Source organism: Salmo trutta, unplaced genomic scaffold, assembly GCF_901001165.1.
Source record: "Salmo trutta unplaced genomic scaffold, fSalTru1.1, whole genome shotgun sequence".
Taxonomy (NCBI): Eukaryota; Metazoa; Chordata; class Actinopteri; order Salmoniformes; family Salmonidae; genus Salmo; species Salmo trutta.
The window spans coordinates 342,114-353,817 of record NW_021823401.1 but is presented as its reverse complement, the minus strand read 5'-3'; positions in this window follow the sequence as shown (position 1 = coordinate 353,817).

Sequence of the window (11,704 nt, the reverse complement as noted above, 5' to 3'; positions counted from 1 at the left end):
TGTGATTGATCAGTACTCAAATGCCACTATGTTGAGAGAGATAATATTTTTTCCACACACAGGACTATACTATGGTACAATAGAGAGAGAGAGAGAGAGAGAGCCTGGCTGTAACGGCCATCGTCAGAAAGAGACCAAGGTGCAGCGGAGGATGTGTTCATCATTAGGAATTTTAATAAATGAAAGAACACTACAAACGAAACACGAAAAGAAACGACAGCCAAACAGTCCTGTCAGGATTAACTCTACACAGAAAACAATCACCCAGGCTGCCTATGTATGACTCCCAATCAGCAACAACGAACTCCAGCTGTTCCTGATTGAGAGCCACACACGGCCAACCAAAGAAACAAACCAACATAGAAAAATAAACATAGAACGCCCACCCATGTAACACCCTGGCCTAACCAAAACAGAGAACTAAAAACCCCTCTCTATGGCCAGGGCGTTACAGTACTCCCCCCTCCCAAAGGTGCGGACTCCGGACGCAAAACCTGAAACTAAAGGGGAGGATCCGGGTGGGCCTTCCTACGGCGGCGGCTCTGGTGCGGGCCATGGACCCCGTTCCACCCTCGGCTTAGCCCACTTAGGTGGCGCCCCTGGCTGCACCCGGCTGGCGGGCGTCTCTGGCTGCGCCCGACAGGGGGGCAGCTCTGGCGGCTCCGGACAGGCGGGCGGCTCTGGCGGCTCCGGACAGGCGGGCGGCTCTGGCGGCTCCGGACAGGCGGGCGGCTCTGGCGGCTCCGGACAGGCGGGCGGCTCTGGCCCAGGATTCACCAGGCTGGGGAGACATGCAGGAGGCCTGGCTCTGGGCGCAGGCACAGGACTCACCAGGCTGGGGAGACCCACAGGAGGCCTAGTCCGAGGAGGAGGCACAGGATGTACCAGGATGGGGAGACCCACTGGAGGCCTGGTCCTGGGAGGAGGCACAGGATAGACCAGGCTGGAGAGACCCACTGGAGGCCTGGTCCTGGGAGGAGGCACAAGATAGACCAGGCTGGAGAGACCCACTGGAGGCCTGGTCCTGGGAGGAGGCACAGGCTGAGTTAGACTGGGCTGACGCACTGGAAGCCTGATGCGTGGTGCTGGTACTGGAAGAGCCAGTTTGGAGATACACACCTCAGAGCTAGTGCGAGGAGCAGGAATAGGACGAGTAGGACTGGGCTGACGCACTGGAGGCCTGGTGCGTGGGCCTGGTACTGTCTTTACCAGACGGCTAGCACGCACCTCAGGACAAGTATGAAGTACTAATTCAGGTGACATTCTTTCTAAGACACGCTCTGCAGGGCGAATGTCGTGCCTAATACACCAACACAATAGCTCTCTCATATTCCTCTCCTCCAATTTACCCATCAACTCCTTAACAGTCTCTGCTTCGCTCCCCTCCAATTTTACCCCGACTGGCTCCGGTTCCATCCTCGGCTCTGCCGATCTGTCCATGTGCCCCCCCCCAAAATGTTTTTATTGGGGCTGCCTCTCCGGTTTGAACGCTATCAGCGTTCCACTGTAATCTTCCCGGTCCTCCTTTGCCTTCTTCCATGGGCCCACTCCGGCTCTGATCTCCTCCCAGGTCCACGACTCCCGATAGTCCATATTATTGTTCCGTCGCTCCTTGTGCTTCTCCTTCCTCCGCTGCTTGGTCCGTTGTTGGTGGGTGATTCTGTAATGGCCGTCGTCAGAAAGAGACCAAGGTGCAGCGGAGGATGTGTTCATCATTAGGAATTTTAATAAATGAAAGAACACTACAAACGAAACATGAAAAGAAACGACAGCCAAACAGTCCTGTCAGGATTAACTCTACACAGAAAACAATCACCCACAAACCCCAAAGGAAAAACAGGCTGCCTATGTATGACTCCCAATCAGCAACAACGAACTCCAGCTGTTCCTGATTGAGAGCCACACATGGCCAACCAAAGAAACAAACCAACATAGAAAAATAAACATAGAACGCCCACCCATGTAACACCCTGGCCTAACCAGGGTGTTACCATGGTAATGATCAGGGTTCTGGTTCATGGTAATGATCAGGGTTATGGTTCATGGTAATGATCAGGGTTATGTTAATGATCAGGGTTATGGTAATGATCAGGGTTATGGTAATGATCAGGGTTATGGTAATGATCAGGGTTATGATCCATGGTAATGATCAGGGTTATGGTAATGATCAGGGTTATAATAATGATCAGGGTTATGGTAATGATCAGGGTTATATTAATGATCAGGGTTATGGTAATGATCAGGGTTATGGTAATGATCAGGGTTATGGTAATGATCAGGGTTATGGTAATGATCAGGGTTATGGTAATGATCAGGGTTATGGTAATGATCAGGGTTATGATCCATGGTAATGATCAGGGTTATGGTAATGATCAGGGTTATATTGATGATCAGGGTTATGATGGTCGTGCACCAGTCATTTCGTAATCATTGCCCTCTCGCTGGTGTCACTGCTGACACGGATTGCAAACCATTCAAATCACTACAGATAAGCCTAGATGATTCATCTGTATTCTTACCATTACTGTAAATTATAATGCAATGAATCTTTTAATATTTAATATTTTAAAAACACTATTGATGTAACATTAAATACATTATTATTTAGGTGTAAAATATAGCAAAGGCTTTGTGATCAAATTCATCAGGGATTATTTCTTGTTAAATCTTGCAGAGTTGCTCATTCAGATTTCACCCAGTCCAGCTCTGGGAATAGGTGACTTCATAAACAATCAGCACATTAAAACCCAAAATAACAACAATAGCTATGTGCTTGTGTCAACACATTTTTGTGATCTTGCAGTAAATTTGCATTACATATTACTTGAGTAACTTACCTTTTGCATCAAACCTACAATAGCATGAACTCAATTAGACATGCTTGAGCAGAGACTTTAGCAGAAAATTAGCTGAAAATATTCAATATAATTCATTAGAGAATACGCATGCTCCTTCAATAAATGCTGATTTAGTTTTTCCTCGCGTACAGGACCAGAACTAGCAAGAAAACAACGGCACATTAATTCATGTTTTACATTTCTTTAAATTAGGTGCAAAAAAAGCATTATATGAAAAGTGAATGGCACCGATTATATCACAAACCGTTGTTTGTGAAGTTTCTTCATGTGACCTGCATCAGCCAATAACAGACCAGTTGTTTCTTCATGTCACCTGCATCAGCCAATAACAGACCAGTAGTTTCCTCATGTCACCTGCATCAGCCAATAACAGACCAGTAGTATCCTCATGTCACCTGCATCAGCCAATAACAGACCAGTTGTTTCTTCATGTGACCTGCATCAGCCAATAACAGACCAGTTGTTTCTTCATTTGACCTGCATCAGCCAATAACAGACCAGTTGTTAATTCCTGTCACCTGCATCAGCCAATAAAAAGACCAGTTGTTTCTTCCTGTTGTTCAACAATATACAAGCATGATGCTTCCAAACTTTGAAAAAATAGAAATCATTTACCCATGCAGTCTCAGTTTGTCTGGTATACATAGCTCTCTAAATGATTTACCCCTGCATCTACCCAGGCTCAGTTTGTCTGGTACACACAGCTCTGTAAATGATTTACCCTGCACCTACCCAGTCTCAGTTTGTCTGGTACACATAGCTCTGTAAATTATTTACCCCTGCAGTCTCAGTTGGTCTGGTGCACATAGCTCTGTAAATGATTTACCCTGCACCTACCCAGTCTCAGTTTGTCTGGTACACACAGCTCTGTAAATGATTTACCCCTGCACCTACCCAGTCTCAGTTTGTCTGGTACACATAGCTCTGTAAATTATTTACCCCTGCAGTCTCAGTTGGTCTGGTACACATAGCTCTGTAAATTATTTACCCCTGCAGTCTCAGTTTGTCTGGTACACACAGCTCTGTAAATGATTTACCCCTGCAGTCTCAGTGTGTCTGGTACACATAGCTCTGTAAATGATTTACCCCTGCACCTACCCAGTCTCAGTTTGTCTGGCGGTGGAACGGTGTGGCGGTGTGGCGGTGGAACGGTGTGGTGGTGTGGTGGTGGAACGGTGTGGCGGTGTGGTGGTGGAACGGTGTGTTGGTGGAACGGTGTGTTGGTGGAACGGTGTGGTGGTGGAACGGTGTGGTGGTGGAACGGTGTGGTGGTGGAACGGTGTGGCGGTGTGGTGGTGGAACAGTGTGGTGTTGGAACGGTGGAACGGTGTGGCGGTGTGGTGGTGGAACAGTGTGGTGTTGGAACGGTGTGGCGGTAGAACAGTGTGGTGGTGGAACGGTGTGGCGGTGTGGCGGTGGAACAGTGTGGTGGTGGAACGGTGTGGCGGTGTGGTGGTGGAACGGTGTGGCGGTGTGGCAGTGGAACGGTGTGGCGGTGTGGTGGTGGAACGGTGTGGCGGTGTGGCAGTGGAACGGTGTGGTGGTGGAACGGTGTGGTGGTGGAACGGTGTGGTGGTGGAACGGTGTGGCGGTGGAACGGTGTGGTGGTGGAACGGTGTGGTGGTGGAACGGTGTGGTGGTGGAACAGTGTGGCGGTGGAACGGTGTGGCGGTGTGGTGGTGGAACGGTGTGGCGGTGTGGCGGTGGAACAGTGTGGTGGTGGAACGGTGTGGTAGTGTGGTGGTGGAACGGTGTGGTGGTGGAACGGTGTGGCGGTGGAACGGTGTGGTGGTGGAACGGTGTGGTAGTGGAACGGTGTGGCGGTGTGGCAGTGGAACGGTGTGGCGGTGTGGTGGTGGAACGGTGTGGCGGTGTGGCAGTGGAACGGTGTGGTGGTGGAACGGTGTGGTGGTGGAACGGTGTGGTAGTGTGGTGGTGGAACGGTGTGGCGGTGGAACGGTGTGGCGGTGTGGTGGTGGAACGGTGTGGCGGTGTGTGTGGATTGGTGGTGGAACGTGTGTAGTGTGGTGGTGGGAACGGTGTGGTGGTGGAACGGTGTGGTGGTGGAACGGTGTGGTGGTGGAACGGTGTGGTAGTGTGGTGGTGGAACGGTGTGGTGGTGGAACGGTGTGGCGGTGTGGCGGTGGAACAGTGTGGTGGTGGAACGGTGTGGTAGTGTGGTGGTGGAACGGTGTGGTGGTGGAACGGTGTGGCGGTGGAACGGTGTGGCGGTGGAACGGTGTGGCGGTGGAACGGTGTGGTGGTGGAACGGTGTGGTGGTGGAACGGTGTGTGTGTGTGTGTGTGTGTGTGTGTGTGTGTGTGTGTGTGTGTGTGTGTGTGTAACAAAGAGTCTGCTGATACCTCAAGAACCTTAGAGAAGATACTACTGAGAAGATATTACTGAGAAGATATTACTGAGAAGATACTACTGAGAAGATACTACTGAGAAAGCAGATTGATAACACACAATTGGCCTTATGTCCGGCCTGGGCTTTCAATCATCACATTCAGGGTTACGCTAGACTGGTCTTCCTCTCCCCCTCCAGCAAAATGGCTCTCTAGTCAAACACTATACCAGACCTCTCTAATTAACACTATACCAGACCTCTCTAACTAACACTATACCAGACCTCTCTAACTAACACTATACCAGACCTCTCTAATTAACACTATACCAGACCTCTCTAATTAACACTATACCAGACCTCTCTAATTAACACTATACCAGACCTCTCTAATTAACACTATACCAGACCTCTCTAATTAACACTATACCAGACCTCTCTAACTAACACTATACCAGACCTCTCTAATTAACACTATACCAGACCTCTCTAACTAACACTATACCAGACCTCTCTAACTAACACTATACCAGACCTCTCTAACTAACACTATACCAGACCTCTCTAATTAACACTATACCAGACCTCTCTAATTAACACTATACCAGACCTCTCTAACTAACACTATACCAGACCTCTCTAATTAACACTATACCAGACCTCTCTAATTAACACTATACCAGACCTCTCTAATTAACACTATACCAGACCTTTCTAATTAACACTATACCAGACCTCTCTAATTAACACTATACCAGACCTCTCTAATTAACACTATACCAGACCTCTCTAATTAACACTATACCAGACCTCTCTAATTAACACTATACCAGACCTCTCTAATTAACACTATACCAGACCTCTCTAGTCAACACTATACCAGACCTCTCTAATTAACACTATACCAGACCTCTCTAGTCAACACTATACCAGACCTTTCCAATTAACACTATACCAGACCTCTCCAATTAACACTATACCAGACCTCTCCAAATAACACTATACCAGACCTTTCTAATTAACACTATACCAGAACTCTCTAACTAACACTATACCAGACCTCTCTAATTAACACTATACCAGACCTCTCTAACTAACACTATACCAGACCTTTCTAACTAACACTATACCAGACCTCTCTAGTTAAAATAGGGCTAGGGTCCTTTTTTCAGAATCTCCGCCTGACTGACGTGCCCAAAGTAAACTGCCTGTTACTCAGGCCCAGAAGCCAGGATATGCATGGGATTGGTACCGTTGGATAGAAAACACTTTGAAGTTTGTAGAAATGTTAAAATAATGTATGAGATTATAACACAATACATATGGTAGGAGAAAATCCAAAGATAATCCAACCGTAAATATATATTTTTTGAGAGCCCATGCTCTTACAATGGAAAGCATAGAGGCATATCCAATTCCAGCTCCCAGATTGCAATTCCTATGGCTTCCACTAGGTATCAACAGTCTTTGTTCAAGGTTTCAGGCTTGTAACTTGAATAACGAGTAAGAAATATTAGTTTTAGTACAATGACACAAGTTTGGAAATCTGTGTTTGCGCGCATGATGAAGAGGATGCACACCTGCTAATACTTCTTTACGTATTAAATATTATAGTTTAATTACATTTTAGGGTACCTGAGGAATAAATAGAAATGTATTTCTGACTTGTTGAAACAAAGTTTAGGTGTAGATTTTTGGATTCCTTTCTCTGCATGTTGAACGAGTGGATTACTGAAATCGATGGCGCCAACTAAATTGACTTTTTGGGATATAAAGAATTAATTTATCTAACAAAACGACACTACATGTTATAGCTGAGACCCTTTAGATGACAAATCAGAGGAAGATTTTCAAAAAGTAAGTGAATATTCAATCGCTATTTGTGTTGTATGAAACCTGTGCCAGTGGAAAAATATGTTGATGTGGGGCGCCTTCCTCAAACAATCGCATGGCATGCTTTCACTGTAAAGCCTACTGTAAATCAGACAGTGCAGTTAGATTAACAAGAATTTAAGCTTTCAACCGATATAAGACACTTGTATGTACCTAAATGTTTAATATCCATATCCAATTGCGCGCCCTTCAGTTCCAGTGGAAGTCTAGCCCAAAGAGGTTTTAACAAGTCACATAATAAATTGCATGGACTCACTCTGTGTGCAATAATAGTGTTTAACATAATTTTTGAATGACTTCCTCATCTCTGTACCAAACACATCTGTAAGGTCCCTCAGTCGAGCAGTGAATTTCAGATTTAGATTCAACCATAAAGATCAGGGAGGTTTTCCAATGCCTCCCACAGAATGGCAACTATTGTAAAACAAAATATTTAAAAGCAGACATTGAATATCCCTTTGAACATGGTGAAGTTAATTACACTTTCAATGGTGTATCAATACACCCAGTTGCTTCAAAGATACAGGCGTCCTACCTAACTCAGTTGCCGCAGAAGAAGGAAACAGCTCAAGGATTTCACCATGAGGCCAATGACTTTAAAACATTTATATAGTTTAATGGCTGTGATATGAGAACTGAGGATGGATCAACAACATTGTAGTTACTCCACAATACTAACCTAATTGACAAAGTGAAAAGAAGGAAGTCTGTACAGAATAAACCATTACCGAAACATGCATCCTGTTTGCAATAAGGCACTAAAGTAAAATGTGAAAAAATGGGGCAAAGAAATGTACTTTAAGATCTGATTACAAAGTGTTACGTTTGGGGCAAAACCAACACAACACATCCCTGAGTACCACTCTTCATATTTTCAAGCATGGTGGTGGCTGCATCACGTTATGGAGTCATTTGCAAGGACTAGGGAGTTTTTCTGAAGGCACGGTAAATCAATCAATCGAACAAGTTAGAAACAGTCCCTCCTGGTTGTTTGTTTTGGTGATTTACAAAGAGAAATAAAACCCATTCAGATGACCTGAAGATAGTTCAATAGTAGATCTGTCTTTTAGTTTAATGTTTCAGCTGTATTCCCCCTGGAGAGACATGTTAATTGGGCTACAATATGAGGGGTTTTCTATTAGCCCAGGACTAGAGCAACACGCGTTCAGAGAGAAAACAGGGAATTCAGTAGTATTATGTGAAAAACGATTGCTCTCAGGGGCTCTTCAATAATGTAAACAAACTGATTTAATTATGTAAATTGGACTGCGTCTAAAGTAATTTCTGCTAAAGATTTTTCATACCATCAATTTCCATTGTATCCAACATACCGAGACTTTCTATCACGTTTCAGGTAAGAGCCAAATGCAGACTGTGTTGAAGTAACAATGTTTATTACAGCAAAAGGGGCAGGCAAACGACAGGACAAGGCAGGCAGGGGTCGATCATTCAGACTAGTGGGGCAAAGGTACAGGATGGCAGGCAGGCTCAGGGTCAGGTCAGGCAGAGGTCGGTAATCCAGAGTTGTGGGGCAACGGCACAGGACGTCAGGCAGGCTCAGGGTCAGGGCGGGCAGAAATGGTCAAAACATGAAGAATCAATAGACAGGACCAGAGGGAAAAGCGCTGGTAGGCTTGATGAAACAAAACGAACTGGCAACAGACAAACAGAGAAGACAGGTATAAGTACCCAGGGGATAATGGGGAAAATGGGCGACACCTGGAGGGGGGTGGAGACAAGCACAAGGACAGGTGAAACAGATCAGGCCATAACACTTTCTCTTTGTGGTGACACACATTACATCACGTTGTCGAAGTGATCAACTCCTGACCTGTTGTAATGAACATCTTAATCATCAACAATCCAGATGGATAATGATTAGAACATCTTAATCATCAACCAAGATGGATAATGATTAGAACATCTTAATCAACAACCAAGATGGATAATGATTAGAACATCTTAATCATCAACCAAGATGGATAATGATTAGAACATCTTAATCATCAACCAAGATGGATAATGATTAGAACATCTTAATAAACAACCAAGATGGATAATGATTAGAACATCTTAATCATCAACCAAGATGGATAATGATTAGAACATCTTAATCATCAACCAAGATGGATAATGATTAGAACATCTTAATCAAAAGCCAAGATGGATAATGATTAAAAGATATATAAGAAACGCCCTAACTGACGACCAAGGAAAGGCAACGGAAGGAATTCTCCAATGTTCTATGGCCTGTATATCTCTACAGTTGATTAAAATGATTAAAACAGCTCCGCTTGATCGTTGTCACGTCCTGACCAATATAAGGGTTATTTGTTATTGTAGTTTGGTCAGGACGTGGCAGAGGGTATTTGTTTTATGTGGTTCGGGGGTGGTGGTTTATTTAGTAGGGAGTTTGACTTATTATTTCCGGGTTTTGGTTTATGTTCTATGTTTTTGTACTTCTATGTTCTTTCTGGGTTGGTATATTTCTATGTGTAGGTTAATGGGGGGTTGGACTCTCAACTGGAGGCAGGTGCTTTCTCGTTGCCTCTGATTGAGAGTCCTATATATGGGTAATTGTTTGGTTTAGGTTTTGTGGGAGATTGTTTCTTGTTTTGCCTGTGTGAGCCTTACAAGACTGTTTTGTTGTTCGTGAGTGCGTTTCGTTTTGTTGTTTTGGTGTTCTTGTTATTTAAAATAAATATCAAGATGAGCATCCACATTCCTGCTGCGTTTTGGTCCTCCATTCCAGACGACAACCGTGACAATCGTCCTCCACACAATCTACTGAAGATGAGTTGTTAAGCCAGCATGTCTCTCACTTTGAACATGAATGTTTATTATATATGTCCATTATATATGTCCATTACGTATGTCCATTATATATGTCCATTATATATGGTTAATATACAGTCTATATTCATTATTTATATATGTCCATTATATATGTCCATTATGTATGGTCAATATACAGTCTATATTCATTATATATGTCCATTATATATGTCCATTATATATGGTCAATATACAGTCTATATTCATTATATATGTCCATTATATATGGTCATTATACAGTCTATGTTCATTATATATGTATGTCCATTATATATGGTCATTATACAGTCTATGTTCATTATATATGTATGTCCATTATATATGTCCATTATATATGTTCATTATACAGTCTATGTTCATTATATATGTCCATTTATATATGGTCATTATACAGTCTATGTCCATTATATATGTATGTACATGATGTATGTCCATTATATACACGACCGTTCAAAAGTTTGGGGTCACTTAGAAATGTCCTTGTTTTTTAAAGAAAAGCACATTTTTTTGTCCATTAAAACAACATCAAATTGATCAGAAAAACAGTGTAGACATTGATAATGTTGTAAATGACTATTGTAGCTGGAAACGGCAGATTATTTTTTAATGGAATATCTACATAGGCGTACAGAGACCAATTTTCAGCAACCATCACTCCTGTGTTCCAATGGCACCTTGTGTTAGCTAATCCAAGTCTATCATTTAAAAGGCTAATTGATCATTAGAAAACCCTATTGCAATTCTGTTAGCACAGCTGAAAAATTCTGATTTAAAGAAGCAATAAAACTGGCCTTCTTTAGACTAGTTGAGTATCTGGAGCATCAGCATTTGTGGGTTCGATTACAGGCTCAAAATGGCTAGAAACAAAGACCTTACTTCTGAATCTCGTCAGTCTATTCTTGTTCTGAGAAACGAAGGCTATTCCATGCGAGAAATTGCCAAGAAACTGAAGATCGCGTACAATGCTGTGTACTGCTCCCTTCACAGAACAGCGCAAACTGGCGCTAACCAGAATAGAAAGAGGAGTGGGAGGCCCCGATGCACAACAGAGCAAGAGGACAAGTACATTAGAGAGTCTAGTTTTGAGTAACAGATGCCTCACAAGTCATCAACTGGCAGCTTCATTAAATAGTACCCGCAAAACACCAGTCTCAACGTCATCAGTGAAGAGGCGACTCCGGGATGCTGGCCTTCTAGGCAGAGTTCCTCTGTCCAGCGTCTGTGCTCTTTTGCCCATCTAAATCTTTTATTTTTATTGGCCAGGCTGAGATATGGCCTCTTCACTGTTGACGTTGAGACTGGTGTTTTGCGGGTACTATTTAATGAAGCCCCCCCCCCCACACACACACACACTATTCCCCATTGCCTTATTGCCACCATATTTGCATTTCAGATTTTGTGTGAACTGTGAAGACTGGTGAACATTGTGTGAACTGTGAAGACTGGTGAACATTGTGTGAACTGTGAAGACTGGTGAACATTTTGATCCCCTTCCAGTAACATGGAAGGGGATCTATACATGATGAAAAGCAAGATGAATCTAGGAAAATGAAACACTAATATACATTATCAACTGGGTGGTTTGAGCCCTGAATGCTGATTGGCTGACAGCCGTGGTATATCAGACTGTATACCACTGGTATGACAAAACATTTATATTTACTGCTCTAATTACGTGGTAAACAGTTTTTAACAGCAACAAGGCTCCTCAGGGGGTTTGTGATATATGACCAATATACCACGGCTCTGCGTTGCGTCGTGCCTAAGAACA